The sequence below is a fragment of the Anser brachyrhynchus genome (genome assembly GCF_964034855.1).
Source record: "Anser brachyrhynchus genome assembly, chromosome: 5".
Classification (NCBI taxonomy): domain Eukaryota; kingdom Metazoa; phylum Chordata; class Aves; order Anseriformes; family Anatidae; genus Anser; species Anser brachyrhynchus.
Window position 1 is genome coordinate 1,739,784 of NC_137699.1, and position 16,443 is coordinate 1,756,226.

At 35.8% G+C, this 16,443-nt stretch overlaps 2 long non-coding RNA genes across 16 annotated transcripts in view; one reads left to right on the forward strand and one right to left on the reverse strand.

Moving 5' to 3' along the window:
• LOC308195592 overlaps positions 1 to 16,443 on the reverse strand; it is a 266,452-nt gene that overhangs the window by 52,534 nt on the left and 197,475 nt on the right. For all 13 annotated transcript variants that reach the window (XR_013951644.1, XR_013951645.1, XR_013951646.1 and 10 more), the window contains 2 exons: positions 5,918 to 6,018; positions 4,008 to 4,105 (listed from right to left, as the gene is read on the reverse strand). This is a non-coding gene — a long non-coding RNA (uncharacterized lncRNA). The remainder of the gene's footprint in view (positions 1 to 4,007; positions 4,106 to 5,917; positions 6,019 to 16,443) is intronic.
• LOC308195593 lies at positions 6,136 to 13,312 on the forward strand. 3 transcript variants are annotated; one of them, XR_013951657.1, is made up of 5 exons: positions 6,136 to 6,719; positions 8,334 to 8,546; positions 9,063 to 9,243; positions 12,411 to 12,488; positions 13,130 to 13,312. It is a non-coding gene; the product is annotated as an uncharacterized lncRNA (long non-coding RNA). The 3 variants fall into 3 exon arrangements; XR_013951658.1 differs by lacking the exon at positions 8,334 to 8,546 and having other exon boundaries at positions 6,140 to 6,719; XR_013951659.1 differs by lacking the exons at positions 8,334 to 8,546; positions 12,411 to 12,488 and having other exon boundaries at positions 6,144 to 6,719.

The following is a 16,443-nucleotide window of genomic DNA, read 5'->3' on the forward strand; positions in this document are numbered from 1 at the left end:
CAAAGACATTAAATGTATTTGCCAGTGCAGAACTTTTACTTAAAAGTGTTCTGAAGTGGAAGGGCAATTAGCTGAAGGATCGGCTGATAAAGATATTTCAGTCTTTCCACTCTAAGCCAACAATTCACTAACACTGAAGGGTGGGTCCTTCTACAGCTTTAGAATTACAGTGGCATCTACATCATCATAATACAGCATGCTTGCAGCATGGAGGGTAGAGAGAAAATTAACTACATGGAAGTAATCCTGTCAAAATAAAATGGGCTAGGCTTGTTATTTAAACCACTTAGAAATTGACATAGGTAAGTATAAGCATTCTTCCCTTATTCCTCTTTACCTTCACTCTTCTGTGGCTATTTGAAAGATAGTAGACTGAAAAAAAAAAAAAAACCAAACAACAAACAAACAAACAAAAAACCACACCTCTATCAGCCACTTCTGTGCCCAAACCTACACTGGAGGTACTTACTATCAGTGAGTCATGTCAGTTTAATTTTGACTGCAAAATCTAAGGGGCAAGGATAGTATCTTTCATCACTTTTGTAAGCACCACTCTCTTATATTATTCATCCTTCTTATATTATTACTCATAAAATTTTTACAGCTGAATGACTTAGATGATCTGAACTTACCTGAACTTCAAAGGAATTTGGCACTGAAAGCTTATTTCTCCATTTAAACAAGCAAGCCACTCTCCAAATTCAGATCCAGAGCTTAATTCAGCTAAAGGACACATTTTTTGTTTGAATTTTTGAATGGTTCTTTCAGTGCCACTTACTGATATTTACATTCCATCCAACTGTTTCACAGCTTCAGACTTGCACATATGAACAGAGACTTGCTGAACTATGCAAGAATGGGGTCACCTCTCAATTCTATGAGTAAGAGGTCTAACAAGGTATGTCAAAAACACACTTTTGAGAAACATTTTTCCTTCAGGAGTACTGCATCAGGTGAAACACAGTACTTTTCCATATTCCCCTTTTAGCTTTGAATGTATCATTTTTTCCTTACTCTTCTAGGAGGACTAATCGGTGTTCTTCACCCACTTTAATTCCAACCACTTCTCTATTATTGTGCTACTGCAGAACTATTTCCATTTGCAGTTCCATACTGTGTTTAATGACTTTTTTATGCCATAATATATAGATCTTCTAAAGAAATCCCTAGATGTTATTTTAAATTGATTTATCAGTATTTCTTTATTTATTTCCCTGTTGAAAGATTTAATTCTTTTCACATCAACACAAATTCAAGGACTTCGAAGGACATAAGTAGCTGTTCTACTACACACAATGTAAAAATTAGAGTCTTTAAAAGATGATTCTTGCATTCAACCTGTAACATTTAGGCAAACAAAAGTATGCCTTCCAGAAGACTGCATTTTTCTAACACTTAAGAAAAAAGGCAAAGCCAATCTGCAGAGAGTTTGTGACATGCATGAATGGATGACAGTCACCTTCTACCTTCTTACTTCATCCACTTTAATTCAGATGCAAAAATCTCTGCTTCCCTTGAGGGAGGTATTTTTTGATTGGTTCTCAAGTATTTTTCCAGGCATATAAAAAGACAAATCAAGAATTTAAAAGACACTGAGTCAGCATATTTTCAAGAAGCCTGCTTGTACTCTGCTCTGCAAATTTATCCAACCACTTGCTTTCCGATACAGGAAATTCCCTAAGGGAAGTCCCCCTTGAGTATCACAAAAAAATCTCTGATATCATTATCCAAGGAAGGAGAAGTGAAGTCACATGAGGCAATTACTGAAATTGTTTTGTTTTGTTTTTTATAATTCAGAGAGAACCATAACTTATATTCAATAAAATGAGTTTTGGGATGTCTTTTATGTATTGCATGAACTGCAGCACTTCAACAGTGAGGCCCACCCCAGCAATTAGCCATATTCTTTGTTTTGGAAAATACATTTCAGGTTTAGTAAAAATGTTTTGTATTCACAAGGAAAATTACAAAGATGCCAGCCCTGAAATTAATCTCATGTTTTTAAACTTAAAGCAAGATACTTTACAGTGTCTATCTCTTTCGAGGTTTTAAAGGAATATATTGAAGTAACAAGAATTAAAAAGTATCATCTGACATTGAAAAAGTTGTGGGGTTCTTTGTTTTTTTTTTTTTTTTTTGGTGGTGTTTGTTCTTTTTTTCCATTTAATCTAAAGGATTTGTGAATCTAGAAAAGTGCTCACAGTGGTTATGTGATTTGAAGACTGTTCAGAGTTTGTGTTAACATTTAACATGAATTAATACTGATTTCTTTAATGAACCCATTCACTATCAGAACATAATTCAATTTCTGATTGAGGAAGGGGAAAAAGATACAAGAAGTGCTTTAGTAGTTTTCCAAATTAGAGCACATGAACCATTTTTTATTGCCCAACTGGTAAAGTGACATGCAAGCAAATAAAACTACTGTATAGGTAGGAATCTCTAACCAAAAAAAAAAAAAAAGGCAGTAGAAAAATCCAGTATGTAGCTAGCATCTGCTTATTAGCAAGCTTTCGTGAGGTTTGCAGAATTTGAGAAGACACTGTAAGAAGATAAAGATCAGAATTTTATCTCTGCTATTTCACCTCCACTGTGGACATTTACCTCTATTACACTTTTTTACCTCTGCTGTGGACATACTGGAAAGAGTCTAGCAGAAGGTCACCAAGATGATCAAGGGACTGGAACACCTCTCCTATGAGAGCAGGCTGAGGGAACCGGGACTTTTCATCCTGATGAAAGTGAGGCTCAGGGGGGATCTCATCAGTATGTATAAATACCTACAGGGAATGTGCAAAGACAACAGAGCCAGGCTCTTTTCAGTGCCAGGACAAGAGGCAATGGGCACAAACTGGAACGTAAGCTCTGTCTAAGTATCAGGAGGTACTTCTCTAATGTGGGGTAACTGAGCATTGGCACAGGTTGCTCAGAAACATTGTAGAGTCTCCCTCTTTGGAGATCTTCAAAAGCCACATGGACATGAGCAACCTGCTGTGGGTGTCTCTGCTTGGCAGGGGGGTTGGAGCAAATGACCTCCAGAGGTCTCTTTCAACCTTAACCATTCTTGATTCTGTGATTTGTATTCTACACTCTGTGTTGCCAGTGATGCTAGGCCCAGTCCAGCAACTACTTGCTCAAAACAAACAATCATGTATCATTACTGCTCCGCTTTCTAATTAAAAAATGGCTTTAGACGTCAAATAATGCTGGGGCATCCCTCTCTCAGAATTCATATACTACTCAGCATGGAATACTGCCGTCATCTCACACATCATTGCACTTAACAGAATTCATCAGTCCTAACTTCATGAAAAATGACCTATTCCTGTAACACAGTTACATAAAATGACAGTTTAGGATGCAAAGAGAACTACTCAAAGGTCAGGAAATTACAAAGATTAAATTCCTTGCTCAACAGTAACTGTGTGTATATATCAGAACTCCTCTCACAGAACCCTGAACCCTTAGTTTCACAGACTGGATAAGACATGAGGCAGAGGCTATGCAGTGCAATTCTCTAGGCTCATTATCAACTTCTGCATTATTTTATGTGTAAAATACAAACAATCCCCCATATGAGAACAGCAGTCTAGTATAACGAGCTACACAGAGATCTCTTAGCCTTAATGAACCTCACGGTATTCCTCAAAAATATCTCTGAATTGTTGAGACTGGACCTTGAATTGTCTAGAGAAATAACAGAAAACATTTTCTCTTTCTATAATATTCAGCTCTGATACAAAGACAGTTAGAAACCCTAGCTCAGCATCAACAAGGATGTTTCATTGTAACTTCACCTTTTCACTGTTACAGCAGGTAAGATTTCAGGTTCACGTACTCAAGAATGAAATTACAATTCTCATATGACTCAGTATTAATTTCATGACAAACATAAATGTTTCGTATTATCCAGAAAATATGGCAAAGCATATATATTTAAGCATGGAAAAGACAACAGAAGCCTGTGAAAAAAGAGAATAAAAGTAGATAAAAGGGCACATACATACCAAAACAGAGCAAACAGAGGATCACACACCTTGTAACAGCCACCTAGAAATAGGATGCCAAGTCTGTTCAGTCTTGGTCTCCAGAAAGCAATGACTGCCTGATTAGAAAAAAAAAAAAAAAAAAAGTGCTAATGAAACCTGTACCCTCCTATACGACCAGTGTCAATGAGAAGCCTATGTACAGCTTCATGAGCTATGACATCAGGAGATGGTAGCACAACATAATTGGCCAAATCATGCCTGTTTTCACTGTGCCTGCACAGTAAGATCCATTACACCATGCTGGAATATCTTTGCTTTATCAAAGCCAGAAATTTTGAAAATCTGCGATGATTGTCTTATATAGATACACTGCTATGTTGTTTCAAAGAAACACTACATTTCTAATACATCTTGGCTTCCACAAAAACATCTATTTATAACAAGTAATTGCTGTATAGGCCCCCTATACTAATAGTCATAAAATGAAGAAACTACAATAATTTTTTAGTCTTCTAGAATCAGGCCAAGAAGTTGGTTTTTTTAACCTACTTCAAGGAAATGTATTACTATGATTTCTATGTCTATTTACAGAGCAGCCTAAAAAAAAAAAGTTTCCTGTTTACATGCTTTTATGACCACATACGCGACCCTTGTTCAGCTGAGACAAAATACAAAAACAAATGATTTAGAACATGTTATGCTGATGTTTTGTGAAGTAAGTTAAAACCCACAAAATGTGAGCAACGTGTTTAACTCTTTTCTTATACATTTACACTCAGCAGAGTAAGTCATGTAAGCCATGAAAACCCATGCTGTGATAAAGTCTACATTTGGTTTCTCAGTTCAAAACCTTAAGCAGGCACCCTGAAGGCAAGTTAGTAAAAGGTTAATTGCACGTGTAGCAACTGTATGAAGTATCACTCATCTCCAAGAATGGTTCTCATCTTATTTATTTACCTGAATAATAGCTCTTTCTGGTTTCAAAGTTTATTGTATCATAAAGAAAACAACACAGAAGCAGCAGTATAGAATTGTGACACAGTTTTACGCACACATTAAATTTCATACAGCTTAAATCTCTACGTTCTACTGCAGCAGTATTTCATTACTTCTAAATTAATTGTTCCATGAGGCAGTGGTAGATTCTAAACTAAGCTTTCTCAATGAGTACAAAACAAGTGTCAACATGACAAGCCAACTAGTGATAACCAGTTGCATGCATCTAAAAGATTAAAGAACCCTTGCCCTTGAACCTTTTCATCACAGACTTTAAAGACAAAGACTTCAGAAAGCTAAAAAAAAAAAAAAAAAAGGGCATTCTGAGGAAAACAAAGTAAGAAAATAAAAAGTTATCTCTCACAATAGGCTAGCTAAATTGGACACGCTGATTTATCTACAAGAACTTAAATTCATCCCGTACTTCCATACTCATCAGAAACTCAGGAAACAGCCTGAAGTCTGAGGGCCAACAACTCATTCTCTCATCTGGACTGAGACAACTACAACCACAAAGAAGAGGCTCACCACACTATTACTATCATCAGCAAAACTTTACACAACTTAGTTATCTGGACAGTAATTTAATAGGTTACCAAGTGGGAAAGAATGAAAATAAATAAAAAAAAAAAGTAAAAACTTATGATAACTTTGTTTGGTCTTTCTGTACATGCAACAGATAGACTTTTTAATTTTTTTTAAGTTTGATAAAGTAGCAACTTTATCCTGTACTTCCAGATTTTCTAAATTACTTATGCGTTTTTTGATTTTTAAGTATGAATACTATCATACTATCAGTTGTGACATTACATAGGAAACAAAGTTCAGTCATTGTGCACACTGAGACTCTCAAAACTATAAAGGCAATGCTTGCAAAACACAATCAAACATAGGTTAAAAAAAAACCAAACATATTGATCAAAGTCACTAACCTTGTCTCTCTCCCATCTTCTTGTAAGGTAAGGACTTCTCGGTAACTTATCAGGGTTCTAACTGGCACGAATCGAGGAAAATCTAATGCAACCTGCAGGACCTACAAACAAAATGACCACCACTTAGTACTTAATAAAAATGCTACTTTTAAAGGCCAGACCAAGGAAACAAAAAAGAAAATTAATACAAGCAGAAAAGTACATACAATCATAACATCAGACACTGAAGAAAAGGACTCCGAAGTAACGACTAGCTCATCACCCTTCAGTCCTTTTCATACATGTCTCAGTCTAGGAGCAGGCTGAACTAGAAAGCATTAATAACTACACAAATTCTGCTGCCTTGCTCGCAGAGCAGGAGGGCTTAGTTGTAGTCACTAGCACCCGTGTGGTGACTCGCTTTCCAGAAGTCAGCCAGTCCATTTTCTTTCCAGGCCAGCTTGGACTTGGAGTAACTCAAACTAGAAGGTATCTGCAACTATGTCACCCTAGTAGTGACAAGGACAAATAAGTTATTCACCAACCACTAGGCAATACTTTGTTTTTCCCTCTCACACTACACCTTTTTTGTTCAAGCACTACCACAACTGCACCATTCTCCAGTCCCAAACAAGCTCTAGCTCCTGCAGCTGTGCCTGCTGGTGCACAACCCCCCCAAGCTGTGCCATCATATCTAACTCCTTACACCTGGTACACTCAGCTCTCTTCCTTCTTCCCCGCTTCACTGCTGCAGAGATAAGTATGGTTTGCAATTCAGGTTGCTGATGTGAATTGTTTTACTGTAACAAGAAACGTTTATCAGGCAAGTTCTCTTGTGTTCAGACACAAGTTGTATGAGATACTTTACAAATGTATTTCTTTGGGGAGAATGATTTTTTGCTTGTTTGCTCCAGCAAAAATCTTACTGCTTTTAAGAATCTGACAACTTTTTAATTTAAGTGGGTAGGTCAGTACAGTAAACCCATTAGTAACTTATGTTCACTTTTGCTAGATTTACTCAAAGGAAAAAGTTGAAGTATAATGGCCATACTCATTAGAGTCAGGAGCTATAAGGGACTGTAAAGCAAGGATATGCTCTATGTGGATGCAATTGCTCTGGCTCCTAATTACTATTGCTTTCCCTGAAATCCTTAAAAACCATGTAAGAATGAAAGCTCTTATTTTAAGCCTGAAATCAAAATATAGTGGTGTAACTGATTATAAAAAAATTACTGAACAGAACCTTATTCTGTTTTGTGTCTATATATGATAGTTTTCCTGGAAAACTACTGTTTCAAGATTACATAGTATTTTTGGATACCTGTAGTTTGGTGAAGATTCAGAAGGTGGCACTACTTTCTATGTGGTATTTTAGCTGTATTTCTTCAAGTACTTGCATTGTTTACCAGCATTACTCATGTCAGGACTCCCACAGAAATAAACAGCAGATACTGATTTGAGAGTGGTTAAATGTGTGTAATCTGTCCTTCTTTTGGATCAGAAACTCTAGCTTTGCTTTTGCCCCTACATTTTTATGAGGCCCAAATACCAGAAATATAACAACACAGTAGTGTAATTAACTTTCAGGCTGACAATGAAGTAAGAGACTAAGTGCTGTTTAGCTGACAAAATAACCAGCTGATGATCTACTGGTGTGAATTCAGTGTTTAGGGCAACAAAGATTTAGTGTAATGTAAGGCTAAAGCAATATAAATGTGTTACAGTATTTAGAGAGACATATGTTGTTTGTCACTGTAAGATTGATGGATGATTTTCAAAATGAAAACATTCTACATATCATGTGTTTTCTTCAGAATATCAAGCAGTTTGTGAGATGAAAAGCAATTACAAGTGGACCTGCAAGTGGAAGCAAGTTTCCATATATGTATATTTTAATCCTGGCTGAACAGAATCTTTGAAAAAGGAAAAAAAAAAAAAAAAAAAGGAATACAAAAATACCGTTAAATCCATTCATGTAATAAATTTGAGGAGATTCATTCAGCACTAATGGTATAATTTACCGATTGAATAATGTATTTTTTTCACTGTTAATTTTGATGACATGGCAACAAATTAATGCTGGGGGTGAGAGCCTAAAGCATCTACATGACCTTCTCTGCTGTGCTGGCATGAACTTTATGTACATATTTTCCCTAGCTCAACCGGTATATGAAAAGAAAGTTAATATGCGTGTTTAAGTTGCATAAAACATTACTTGAAAAAATGACATTAATTAAATACAAATGCTGAGAGGGTCAAATGATCTTATAAAATTGCCTGAGAAAGAAAGATGGATGGTACTGAAGATCAAATGTATTTTTTTACTGTTCTGTATTTGTGGTCTTCCAGTATTTTGGGAAAATCATTACATCTGTTGTTTGCAGTAACAGAAGTGTTTGTTACATCCATATGAAAGACATTTTTTCTGTCTTTGCAGGTGGACTCAAGTGACAGCTCACTTGGTCCGATTGCTTCTAAATGAGCTACCATTTTGTTCAAGGCAAGAGAAAAAAGATCCCATTCAATACTTGCCACTTATTTCTTCAGAAGAAATTGTTAAGAGGGTGCTCGCTTTTTTGATTTAGCATAACTTCATTCATTGCAGAAGCTGAAGAACTTCACTATCCAATTATGAATTCTTTTGCTGAATGTAAGCTCCTCAGTAACCTTCCTTTTGTCTAACGCAGCAGTAAGCTCTCCATTAGCACTTAATCTGTATATATTACATATTAGAGAGCAAAAATCAACTCAGCTATAAACAAAATTCTGTTGATACTAGTAAAATTATCCATGTGCTAGGTTTTCTGCCTAATAGTTCTCTATCATACTAGTCAGCAGAATTTGCCACTTAATAAGGCTGACTACAGGTTCTCATTTATTTTTGTGTGTGTGGTTGTTGGTTGTTTTTTTTAGTTTACTTCTTATCAGTCTTGGTCAAGTGTCTCAGAACATCCAGTTTATTTCTTGTTATTAGCTTTTATCAAATGTCTCAAAACAATCACATAAGAGGTTACATGGACAAGTTAGACTGTGCCGCTGGCTTTGGGAAAGGTGTTTATACACTGTTTAGATTCCATTATTATGCTGTTTGTTATTATGTTAGCTTATTAGGTTCTTTCTTTCCTCTTTTAATAAGGCATTTACAATAAATCATATTCTTCCTCAGGACATTTGTCATGCCACAAAGTTGTCCATAAGGACTGAAGCACCCATGACTACCTTTGACTAAAGCAAATACTAGTTCAGATGAGCTTTGCTGCTGACAGAACTTCAGGATTGTACAGACTCTTCATTTGCTTTTCAAGACTGAACAGACTGGAAAAAAAAAATGAGGACAAATCATGGAGGTAGGAAACAACTAAAAGGTGGGGAATATAATTAAAATTCAGTTAATAAATCCAGTATCTCTAGTGTTTCAAGGCTACAGTAAGAACACAGAAGTCTTAATGTTTTATAGTGTTTTGACATTTTGCACCCAAGATGTCATCTTGTTCTTGTATGTTCTGACAAATTAAATCCTTTGTAACACTTTTTTTTTTTCAAGCTAACAGCAGGATGGCTTGCTTTGAATGCTTATAGTACATAAATTTCATATACAGAAAACACATTACAACTAAAATTTATTTGCAGTCTTTCAAAGATCACCGTTCTTTCTCAGGCCTGAAACAGTGTTAATTTGAAAGTTAGTAGTTTGGTGGTTTTTTTCATGCTCAGTTGTGCTGAGAGTAATCACAGTCAATGTTAATATTGAGTAAGAAAGGCCATTCACTGGTACCAAGCACAAGATGTTATACAGCTTGGCACATGTTCTAACCACTTGGATGATAGTCCCATCCGGCAACTCCTTTTAAAAAAAAAAAAAAAAGAAAGAATAATGCAGCAGCATGTGAGGTCCCCCGATGCTATTATATGCTCTGAGAACTCTTACTGCAGCAGACTTTTCAGGGGATTTAAGCAAAAGGAACTTGAGCAAAGTTCCTGGATTATGTTCAGGCATACGCAGGGCCTACAGCTGTTGTGGTCAAAATGAAATAACTGAGTTTCTTAAACTTCTGCATGCATACAGGAGAGAACTATATGTATATAAACAGAAACCCCAAGCTTGTTATTTGTATATAAAGAACTTACAGATATTTTACTGGATAATACCCATATCCCTTACTGGATAATATCCATATACCCTATAGTATATGCAAAATACTTACTACTTGAGGAAATGAAACATGTCTGTTTAAATGGTAGTATCTTATTTTTTTAACTATGTGAATCTTTCTGCATCTAATCACTGTCTTTGTGGCTACACACAATGACCTGCTTTCTCAGAGATGACTTTTAAGACTTCTCAGGACGTCCTTTGTGTGTGAAGTGAGATGCAGTTTTTATCCACTGAATTAAGATACTGGACTGAAAAATATAATTTAATTTGACACACTGAATATACACTGTCATTAATTCCCTGACTTTAATCATTGAAGTTATTTTGAAAAATATTCCATTGTATTCAATTTTGTGAAAAACACACAGATGAGAGTGTATTAGCTCTTTAGTTTCATTCTCATTTCAGTGAATTTAGAAAGTGCATGGCTATGTAATGCCATTATAAATAATGAAATTGCAAGGAGCTTTAAGACTGTACTATGCTATCAAAAATAGTATTAGTATAAACAATTTATGGCACTATTAAAAACATGTTGCTATTTCAAACCTGAATGTTAATGGTAGCTCTGTGACACCTGGTGTAGCTAATTTTAGTCTCAGATTAATTGGACTCTTCAACATTCTATTATTTGTAGAGTGACAGCCACAGGCATCAAGTTTTTCATTGTTTTTGATGCAGTTTTCACGTATTTTATCCAATTTCACAGAGAATTTTTTTTTCCTTTTCCAATACCTAGGTATCTGGTATTAAATATAAGCAACTTTGATTTTTGTTAAAATCTTCAGTGCTGCTTAATGTCTCTTACATGTCACAAAAATACTACTATGGGTACTACATCCAAGTTATCCAGTCATTTTAGCTGATTATGTGTAAATCTACCACTATGAACATAATTCTGCTCTGGCAGCACTTTTAAAAGAATATTATTCTACTTCTATATGAAACATAATCATGAAATGTTGGTTGATATATCATTTGTTAGCTGCTAGCTTACTAGTTACCTTCACCTATAAAACCTGATTGGTATGGGAATTGGTTCACAATGCTATGTATTAAAAAGACTTCTCAACTACCTGATGTTCACATCTCAATTTAGTTTGTCCTCCCTGATAAAATTTCTCTTAAAAAAAACAAAACAAAAAGCATACATAAAATACACCATGTAATTTCACAGTTTGGTCACGGACTACTTAAGAGATACACAGAGATGAAAAGGAGTGTCTCTTTACACAGCTTTAATGTTGTATCTCTACAGAAGCCAACTTCAAAACTGAGTTGTAAAGGGCTAGTAAGCAAGTTTACTCGTTGGTTCCCAAGGATATCCCACTGATGTGCACAAATGTTTTCTAGTGTAATTAGGGTTATGCACATGTTTCCGAGACTAGGTTTAGGATTCTAACTTAGAACTAATTGTCTGACAAAAGAAAGTAGATGTCTGTGTTTAAATGACCCTACTAATACAATGTCAGTATAAAAATAATTCAATACTTGTCTGGCAAAGTGAAGTTAACTAATGTTAATTAGTTATGTTTAATGTTAATTAGTAGATTAATTTCATTTCCACTGCCAGCATCTTTTTCAGTGGTGTTGTCACAGGATTGTGACTGCAACAATACAATATCTTTGTTATGCAGATACAAATTCATACCTTGCTTATCTCCACTGTCAATGTGGTATAAATAAGAATCACGTATTACTGTCTGGTATGTATTCAGCTTCTCTATGACTCTAATATTATGTTCCCCCCCCTTGAACTTGCTTCATGACTTGTTTATTCAGGTACAATAAATGATCTCAGATGTTTATAAATACCTTAAGTGTGGGAGACAAAGTGATGTGGCCAACTTCTCTTCAGTGGTCTGTGGAGACATGACAAGGGGCAATGGCCACAAAACAGAGCACAGGAAGTTCCACACCAACATGCGAAAGAACTTCTTCATGGTGAGGATGATGGAGCACTGGAACAGGCTGCCCAGGAAGGTTGTGGAGTCTCGTTCTCTGGAGATATTCAAGGCCTGTCTGGATGCCTACGTGGGCAACCTGCACTAGGGAAACTGCTTTGGTAGGGGGGGTTGGACCCGATGATCTCTGGAGGTCCCTTCCAACCCCTACAATTCTGTGATTCTGTTACGCTTTGCCTAAAGATAAGAGCATTAACAATCAGCTTCAAAGCCAAAAAGTTACTTCAGCTTTCAGACCTTGAAATAACCTGCTTAGCATGTTATTTCTATGCGTGGTTATACATATTGCTAGTAAATGAGTATTAAAATATATAATATCCCAGAATTGATATACTAATACAAATAAAAGCCTGGCCCTTACCTACCGTGATGCAGTGTGTGTTTTGAATTATAGACTGGTTGATCTTTGTGACTAAGAACCAGAGGACAGTTTGCTACATCAGCAGTTGGTCCCTGGGATAACAGTAAGATGGTGAGTAGAAGACCAGAAATTCTCCACACCTGGTGAAACTTCTCACTTCAGAAACCAAAGCAAGAAAGATCTTACCATCAAACATCTGGAAAACAGGCAATGTGAGATTTCATATTGCTTTGCTTACAGCTGCAACAGTGGTCCTATAGTTAATCTTCTTGTTTTTGCTATCTTAAAAGAAATAAATCTCCTTCCCTTCTAACTGCCTTTCAAAGGAAAGGGCACAGGATGTTGCTTCTACCAGATTTAATCATAAAGACATAGAGGGACACAGCAAACTGGTGTGACACTTGTCGATAACATAATATTGAAAATGCCTTCTCTGTGGATTATTGGATTGAGGATGCATAAATGAAATTTCTTAAACCTTTTGTGCAGCTGGGCAAGGTCTTTTGATCAAAGTCTATTCAGTAATTGTACCCTAGAGAATAAGATGACTTCCTCCTTCTGCTTGTTGCCTTTTCTACACGGTGAAAATTTAAACAGAGATAGTGATATAAAGCAGTTGCTCAATCAAAACAGGGGCATAACAGGATGTTTTGCGCACCTTCTGATGACAGACGAGGCAGTGTACCCTCAAGCTGTTAGTTAAGGAGCAACCCTGGAAGCTACTGTTTGTTACATCCTTAAATTTTCTTCAGGTTGCTGCATGCTGCCGAGTCACTGCAAAGAGGCTGGAAAACTACATCTGAGAAGTCCTCTCTGGTGAAGTGAGGCACTGAGGACAGACGGAGAAGTTATAAATATAAACTAAAACCTATCCTCTGCTCCATCATGAGTGTGAGGCTACAAAGTGTGAGACTGTTCTCCAAGAGCAACTGAGTGTAGTAGGCTTCTGAATGCCTTGAAAGTCGAAAATTTCATTTGGGAACATTAAACCCATGTCACAGTTCTTACAGAGTTCTGAGTAAGAAAACTGAGTACTTACAGGAATTCTAAGCATGAGCCATCTGAACTGAAGATTTCTTTGCCCTAAGTGAAGAATGAAAACCTTTTCTTTTTTTTTTTTTCGTTTTTTTTTTTTTATTTATTTCTTGCCACATGTCTGTGAAAATTTACAGACAAGACATTCCAGCTCTAGGAACAGAAATGGCTTCACCTCTGTCATTCACTATAGTTTAATTGGGCACTTGCCATGGACCCCTCTCCAGTGAGTTAAATCTGATTTCTCAGCTGAGTTCCTAAATTCCAACCACACACACACTTTGGCAAGGCAGATGAGAATAAGAATTTGCTATTATTTTGTCTTCGGCAGCATTGCTTTGATGCAGTAAGAGAAAACAACTTTGCCAAGAGCTAAAAGCACAATAAATGCTTTCTTCTGAGATCATTGAAAAATTATTTTGATTTTTCTACTGGACAACCGGTTATAATCTCCTGTAACTATGGAACAAATGAAGAAATAAGAATTATTTAAATCTGTTTGCCGTTTATATTATCTGTTTATCTAGTTTGTAACAGCCCTATGCATTTTTAGGGAATCCTGAGTCTTTCATTCATACATTTATTCTTTTTCCTTTTACCATTTTTCTGCCTTGCTGTGTTCTCTAACGAGTCTCTCTAAGAAATGGCTGTTACTGCTGTTAGGTAATGGAAATATTTTTTCGCTCTTGAGCACGGTTGCTTCTGCATCCTATTACCATTTTTCCTTTTCCAGGCTATGAATATCACATGAGTTTCATTTTCTAATCCAGAGAAAGATGCTGCAGCCAAATTAGTCTGGATTAGAAACGTTGAGAAGATTTCCTTTTTCATCACAGTCTCTACACATAGCAGAGAAACAGACTTTACTTAACATTGAGAACAGAGATTTAACTGCATAACTGTGTAACAGGCCTAATTAGTCTTATCCATGCAACTACAGAAACAGAAATACATTCTCAAAGCTTAGACGTATGCTTTCTATTTAGTACTGATTCACTTGAAAATAAATCCCTCCTATCTTATTTGCATACATTTAGATGTTCTATTTGTTTAAAAATGATGCCCAACACTTCATGTTCCTGTTCCTGAACACTTTTAGTTCATAACACTAAAAAAATAAAAAGTGCCCAGTCACCAAAAGAAATCGCTAGAACTATTCATGTGTTAAACAACATCAATGATGATGAATATTTTTTTCACAGAGTCAAAATTCATATAATGTTGCCAAAGTAAATGTCTTCATTTTGCAAAGTTTCTCAGTTCAGTTTTCTTCAGAAGGACCTGGAGTTGTTAAGAAAATTCTGACAACAAACAGCTAATTTTGGCCCCTAACTTCACATACATTAACTGAAACCCAGTCTACTAAAGGAATGACCCAGATGAGTTCCCTATGTTCCATCAGTCCTCTTGGAAATTCCTACAACTGCAAACTAAGAAAATTGCATTAGCTTCACAGCCCTGCCTGTAGGCAGTGTTAACAGTGTTTCTTTTGGATTCAAGTGACCTGACATTCAAAACTGCCAGTGATGTACACATCCATTCAAAATCACTATGATTAGCAGCACTTATGCCTTACAGAAATTCAAACCAAAATTAAATGTGTAACTATATAAACTCTGGAATCTGCCTGCAACCTAGTTATCAGTAACCAAATGTATTTCATATCCACATTCATCTTTATATTGTCACATCATGACTTTTCCTGTCTATGAAGAACAGGAATTCTGGTAATTTATATCCTGGTATTTTTTGTTTTCCCTCAGTTGCAATATTTATAGCATTCAGAACAATTTTGTCATTATTTATTTCATTTATTATTTTACATTAACATTTAACTGTTATTATCACTACAAACTACAAATAAATCATCACCTACATAGTGATCCTTGCAGAATACAATTAAAAGTATTAATCGTGACAAAGAGTAGCTTGAAACTCTTGAGGTGATACAACAGACCTAAGTAAACTGAGATTAAGGTGGAGAAACCATATTTCTAGTGTAGATAAGACATGCAAAGCAGTAATCCTGTTTTCTGAAATGTCTGATTTTCTGCAGTTGCAGAACATTCTTGCCAGCTCTGAAATTAAACAGAAATACTTAATGAGCAAATCTTACTATGCATTCAAATGCAAGAACCACTCTCCCCCTTTTTAAACCAAGATCTCATTTTTTCTTGTTTTCTGCTTTTAATAGGAACAAGTTACTTCACAAGCACAATTCACCACTTTCAGTGCATAACAATGTCAGTATGTGAACAGGCTAGATAAATCCAAGTGGTTCTCTTTGATTTGAGTGTGGTGGGAATTTCTGAGATTTTCTGTATTATGTAGCATGCAACTCTTATATTTTGTGCTGCAAAGACTTATAGCCCAGGAACGGCTTTCTGCAGCATTTTGGAAAAGTACTAATAGTTTCCAAGTTGATATTTAAAACAGAGTTAAGAGAGAATAAAACTAGTAATTGCCACACTTACATAGAGCTGTCAAACACAGTGATCATTGTGGTATTTGTATCAGTAATTCTTCTTGGAAGCATTTAAACTTGGCATTGCTATCATTACCAAATGTGTTTATGTCAACTACTGCAATAGTTTTTCAGAAGCCATACATTACTTCATTTAATTATTAAGAAATTGGCATACTTAATTAACGGGTCCTACTAATAATATACCATCTCAGGTATGTGAATGATACCCAGTTACTAGCGGTGATGCAGTTCAATTAATGGTGGCAAACACTAGAAACTTTTTAATTCCAAAAGGCACACTAGCATTCCTAGAAAAGAAGGTGCCTTCAGTATTGAAACAAAGCAAGAGTGCACTGTGTTGAGATAAAATAGTGCAATCATGTTAACTTTAAGCAAGTAACTCTGAACTTACATAGTGTAACAGAAAAAAACATTTGAGCAGTCTTTCCAGTTCATTCTCAGAAATTAGTATTAAATTTTAAACAAGCTAAACTACAGATTATTCTAGATCTGCTTATCATATCACATCTCTTCTACTGTTTAGTGTACCAAAATTACTTGGAA